This window comes from Orycteropus afer, unplaced genomic scaffold, assembly GCF_000298275.1.
Source record: "Orycteropus afer afer isolate SDZICR_OR568_19922 unplaced genomic scaffold, OryAfe1.0 scaffold00015, whole genome shotgun sequence".
In the NCBI taxonomy this organism is placed as follows: Eukaryota; Metazoa; Chordata; class Mammalia; order Tubulidentata; family Orycteropodidae; genus Orycteropus; species Orycteropus afer.
The window spans coordinates 10,455,617-10,461,788 of NW_006921602.1; the positions used below are offsets into that span (position 1 = coordinate 10,455,617).

Here is a 6,172-nt window from a genome sequence, read left to right on the forward strand (position 1 = left end):
TATATATATATATATATATATATATACATACACACACACACACACACAGATAAGAAAAAATAATATGTGAAAAGAATGTCAACTGGACTAAACATTATGTTTAGGGACATAATTGAGTTATGTTCTAGTCAAGCCCCTTAGCTCATTGTGGACCTGTAACAAATAGTTCCCAGAATGGAAGCTGGTCCATGGAATACATTTTGAGTAGTACTGTTTAGTGTTGTAAAAATGAGGATTGGTATCAACTTCAGTAGCAGGGAAAATGCACTAGTATTGAAACTGACAAATTGTACAGTGGGGAATTCTGAAATATTGTCTGAAAAAATGTGAGAATGTCAATAATAACAATTTTAACCATTGATTTCCCAAGCTATAGCATCCAGAACATACATGTTGATAAGGAAAAGGGAAGCAGAAACCATGAGAGACAAAGATAAAAACAAACCAAACTAAAAACCAAACCCAAACCCATTGCTGTCAAGTCATTTCCAACTATGGCAATCCCATGTGTTACAAAGTAGAACTGAGCTCCCCAGGGTTCCAAGGCTGTAATTTTTACAGAAGCAGTTGCCCCATCTTTTTCCTGCAGAGTGGGTTTGAACCCCTGACCTTTTGATTAACAACCAACCACTTAACCACTGGCTACCAAGTCTCCTTGAGAGAAAGATATATAAGGACAATAATTTCAATACTCTTTTGACTCCAAATAACTGTCAGTGAAAACATCAGGACTCTCATGGACCCTTTTTCCTAAGAGAGTCCTTAGTTTACCCATGTTCTCTCCTCTATGTCTGTTAAGTTCTCCCAACCCCATCACTTCTGTCACTTGTGCTGCATGAACCTCCCCTGTTCTTGTGCCTCTCTCATTGCTGCTCTTACCCACATGGAAAAGGCCTGGCTCTTTCAGATTTGTATAAGCTTCTCTATTAAAGATCATAAATTCTATTCTCTTTAATAGAGAAGCTTATACAAATCTGAAAGTCTTATGAGTGATGCTATGCAAATGGATTCAAAAGCATTCCTCTTCACCAACTACAAGCCAGCCACTAGGGCAGAGCCCTGGTAGTTTAACTCCTCCTCCCAAGATGGACTTCCTGACCTCTTAAAGGAGAACCAACCCTCACAAAACCGATTTATTCAACCTTTGTTTGGTTTTGCTAATCCCAGAATGTTAAAACCCACTTTTGTTGTTGTCGTTGTTGTTAGGTGGCATTCAGTCAATTCCAACTCATAGCAACCCTGTGTACAATAGAATGAAACACTGCCCTGTCCTGTGCCATTCTCACAATCCTCGTTATGCTTGAGCCCATCGTTGCAGCCACCGTGGCAGTCCATCTTGTTGAAATCACTAGCTATATATAATTATTATTGCTTGTCTTGGAAATAGGTTTATTAACTTCTATACTTATATCACAGGATTCTAGAAGTGAATAGATAGAATAGATTTTTCATACTCTCCCCAAAACCTAAAATCTTGCCCATTTCATAAATCATACAAATCATTAGACACACACACAGTCTCACTTAATATTTATATAGCCATATTCTCTTTGTATTATCTCACATCCATTTATTATAATTATTAAAGGGAGTGTGGCTGTATTCGTGGTATAGTTATCTAAGGGGTAGGTGCAAAGTTAATTATGATATCATGAGGCATTTAAATATAATGATTGTGCAGCAACCTGAACAGTGTTTGTTGTTGTTAGCTGCAGTTGAGTCAGTCCCTCACTCATGGCAACCTCATGCACAATAGAATGGAACACTGCCTGATAGGTTGCAGATCCATGAAGCTTTTATTGTCTGATTTTTGGAAGTAGATCACCAGGCCTTTCTTCCTAGTCTGGAAGTTCTACTGAAACCTGTTTAGCATTATAGTGACATATAACCCTCCATTGACAAGTGGTGGCAGTGCATGAGGTGCATTGGCACAGAATTGATCCTAGGTCTCCTGCATGAAAGGCAAGGATCCCACCACTGAACCACCATTGCCCTTATAAATCAGTACTAGAAATATGTAACCGGTGTCTGCCCATTTTGATACTAACCAACATGAATGCTTACACACTTCAGTGACTTCATTATTAAAATAATCAGTAAAGAACACAAAAATGTAAGTTTAATAATAGTTCCTAGAAATTTAAAAAACATGAGTTAATTATGAGGAGTAAAACAAACAAAAAGCATGCACAGAAACCTTTACTTTAAATGTACCCTAAATTGTAATAATATAAACCTCACACTTTATTATGTTAAACTCCTCACTGAGTGTCATCAATTTATTTCTTCCCATTAATCTGACTACAAGTCATGTGAAATCTTTCAAGCAGAATGCAGTGAGAGGGAGGTTTTAGCTATCCTCTAATTGGAGGTTGTAGGCATAGGGAAGCTGACAGCAGACTAACTAGAAACTGAGCATTAGTGATAGTTTGGGAGCATGTTTGGCTTTTTCTGGTTGGTCCTGAGTTGAGAAAAGGTAGTAAAAAAATAGGGAAGCTAGAAAATTACAAATGGCTAAATAAGCACATTAAAAGATACTCAACATCATTAGTCATTAGAGAAATGCAGAGAGAACATTGAGATACTACTTTACTTCCACTGTTGTTGTTGTTATGTGCCGTTGAGTCAAACCCGACTCATAGCGACCCCTCCTTGGGTTTCCGAGGCAGTATCACTACGGAAGTAGAATTGCCCAACCTTCCTTCCGAGGAGTGGCTGGTGGGTTTGAACCGCCAGCCGTCTGGTTAGCAGGCAAGTGTCTTAGCCATTATGCTACCAGAGCTCCCTTACTTCCACTAGGATGGTTATTATCAGAAAAACTAAAGATAAAAAGTATTGGAGACAATGTGGAGAAATTGGAACCCTGATCCATTGCTGGTGAGATAAAATGGTGCACACACTGGAAAACAGTAAGGTGGTTTATCAAAAAATTAAACACAAAAATCCCTAATGACCCCTGGAATTACTGTGAGTTGAAGTCGACTCAGTAGTGCTCAACAACAACATACAGTGGATTATTCAGTTATAAAGAGAAGCGAACTTTAATACATGCTGTGACATGGATAAATATTAAACACATAATGCTGAGTGAAGTAAGTCAAACACAAAAGGACAATTTTTTTTTATTGTGATTTGGGTGAAAGTTTATAGAGCAAATTCACTTTCCATACAGCAGCTCACATACACTTTGTCTCATGACATTGGCTACAGTTACCACAGTGCGACAACTCCCCTCCCACTTCCTCCCCATAGGTTCCTCTTCCCTGTGTCCTTCCCTCCTTGAACTCCTGCCCCCTGTGCATACACAGCCTTTCTGTTCTCCCATGACTGTTCTCTCCAAGGAGTATATCTACCTAATGTAAATGTTCAGCTCATATGACTGTCTTTTGTTTGGCTGGAAACCACAGGAGTGGGTTCAATTCCAGACCAGAAGGGCAGCTAGGGTCCATAATCTCAGTGGTTCCATCAGGCTCCATCAGACCAACAAACCTGATCCCTTTTTTTTTTTTAAATATGATTTTGAGTTTTGTTCCACATTGTTCTCCCACTCTATCCAGGATCCAAAAGGACAAATATAAATATGATCTCACTTACATAAAATATCCAGAATAGGCAAATTATGTATAAAGACCAAAGGTTATTTGTGTTTTCCAGGGCAGGTATTGCTTAAGGCATTTAGAGTTTTTGTTAAAGGCTATGAAAAAGTTTAGGAATTTTTCTTGCAAAGTATTGTTAATGTAATTAATGCTATTGAATTGTACACATAAAAATGCTTGGAATGGAAAGTGGGTTGTTATACATATTCTACCATGATAAAAAAATTTCAGTAATAGAGAATCTGGCAGTCTGATCAAATCCTGACCATTCTGGGCCAATTACTGCAAAGTTGGTCATCCAGGCTGGTTTCTACAGAGGTTGTAGTTTGGCTTTCTGGACTGCTTATACAGAAGCTATGGGTCAGAATGTTGTTGTCCATTTATATATTCAGTGTCTGTGTGGAGTAATAGGAGCCTACGACCAAATTTTAAGGAACTCTAACATTTGATAAAAGGAGCTCTGGTAGTGTAGTGGGTAAGGCATTTGGCTGCTAACCAGAAGGTCAGTGGTTCAAACCTATCAGCTGCTTCATGGGAGGAAAATGAGGCAATCTACTTCCATAAAGATTTACAGCCTTGGAAACCCAGTGGAGGTCACTGTAAGTCAGAATCAACTCAATGGCAGTGGATTTTGTTTTGGGTAAATATTTGATAGCCTGGTATGAGAAGCAATACTCACCAAAAAGAGGAAAAGCAATAACAGGCTTAGAAGAAAGCAGTTAGGTGCTGTCATGTGAAAGTCAAGAAAAGAGAACATTGTTGTATTTATTTTGCCCTAAAGTATCTTAGATTTTATTTCTTGTTTAAATTTTCTTTTGGCAGCCTGCATCCTTGGCTAAGCTTCAGATCATTTTTCATTTTTGTATTAATAAAATTGCTAAAGGACTGGGCCAAGTTAGGGTTAAATTGCCCTTTAATTAGTTTTCGAGAATCACCTCACCTTTGAGATCTTAAACTTTGTTTCTGACATAATCTGGCATGATGAGATAATGACTATAAAAATACTGACCATCATAATTTGATTTTCTTTGTTGGCTATTAGCATAGAACAGCTCATTTAGCTAAGGTCAGAAACAATTTTCTGCATAGTCTTGTGGAATTTAGCATGTATATAAACTTGATATGTCTAAGGATCGGCAAAATTTTTTTGTAAAAGCAAAATAGTAAATAATTTAGGCTTTGCAGGCCACATACAGACTCTTCACATATTCTTTGTGTATGTGTTTACATGTGAGTACAGGTGCATGATTTTTACAACTCTTTAATAAAAATGTAAAATTCATTAGAATCTGTACAGAAACCAGCACCAGGCAAAATTTGGCTTCAGGACAGTTTTCCCAACCCCTGAAATAATCTGAAAACCAGTTACATTTGTCTTCAGGCCATAGCATAGTACTGACTGCAAAGGAACCCTGGCACATCTATTTGAATGCAATTCCAGAGTGTTATCTTTGGGTGTTAAGATTCCTTCTAGTCTTTGTTAATACTTAACCTGTCAAGCAGAAAGTTTGCCAGAGTATCAGAAGAAAGTATATTCTTGTTATCTTGGTTTTGTATATCTTCAACCATGAGCTAATATAAAATAATTTGGCTCTCTACTATGTTTTCCTTGTTGATGCTTCTTAAGCAGTATTAGTTTGTAGGGTCTTCTATGGCCTCTTTCTCTAGTAACCTTTCTCTAGCAACCTTTGTTTAACATTGATTGCAAGTTTATTGCTTTTCTTGCCACCTGCATGCATCACATGGAAAGAATAAAGCACATTTTCAGTAGTTGCCTCATTGTAGAGAACTAATTTTGCTGAATAAAGCATGTAGGAATAGTTGATAATGATACCTAGACTAATGCTTTAGAAGACTCCCACATATTAAGGATTAAAAAAAATCATCAGAAATCTAAATTTCTGCTTTTGGCATTGTTATCTAAGTAATTGGGTAGAAAGCAGTGAACAGTGTTTCTGAATAGAAATTAACATTCAACATTTGACTGGTATACACTTGCAATCAATATAGTAGACAAAGGTGAAATTATCCAGCCACCTCTAGTCATAGGGCTTTGGAGTTTTTTAAAAAAATAATTTTTATTTTTGGATAATGTTTGATTGGGTATATGGGGGTTTTCACATTTTAACAGGTAGAGGACTCAAAATCTCAAGATCATCTAAAACAACCACAGTTGTATAACTGTTGTTAGTCAATTTAGTGCAATTAATATAAATTTTTTTATTATTAAATATACCAGAACCAACCCCATTGCCACTGAATTGATTCCAACTCATAGAGACCCAGTAAGGCAAAAGAGAACTGCCCCATAGGATTTCCAAGGCAGCAAACTTTATAGAAGCAACTGCCACATCTTTCTCCTGCAGAGTTGCTGGTAGTTTCAAACCTTTGACCTTTTGGTTAACAGCCAAGCACTCAACCACTGCACCACCAGGGCTCCTTATTTTATAGTGACCCCTCGTTGGGTTTCCGAGGCGGTATCTCTATGGAAGTAGATTGCCCAATCTTCCTTCTGAGGAGTGGCTGGTGGGTTTGAACCACCAGCCTTCTGGTTAGCAGTCAAATGCCATATCAGC

General features: G+C 37.6%; 1 protein-coding gene across 1 annotated transcript in view; it reads left to right on the forward strand.

Moving 5' to 3' along the window:
• Window positions 1-6,172, forward strand: part of DENND4A (DENN domain containing 4A) — a 116,610-nt gene that overhangs the window by 84,196 nt on the left and 26,242 nt on the right. The gene's annotated exons all lie outside the window — the stretch shown is intronic.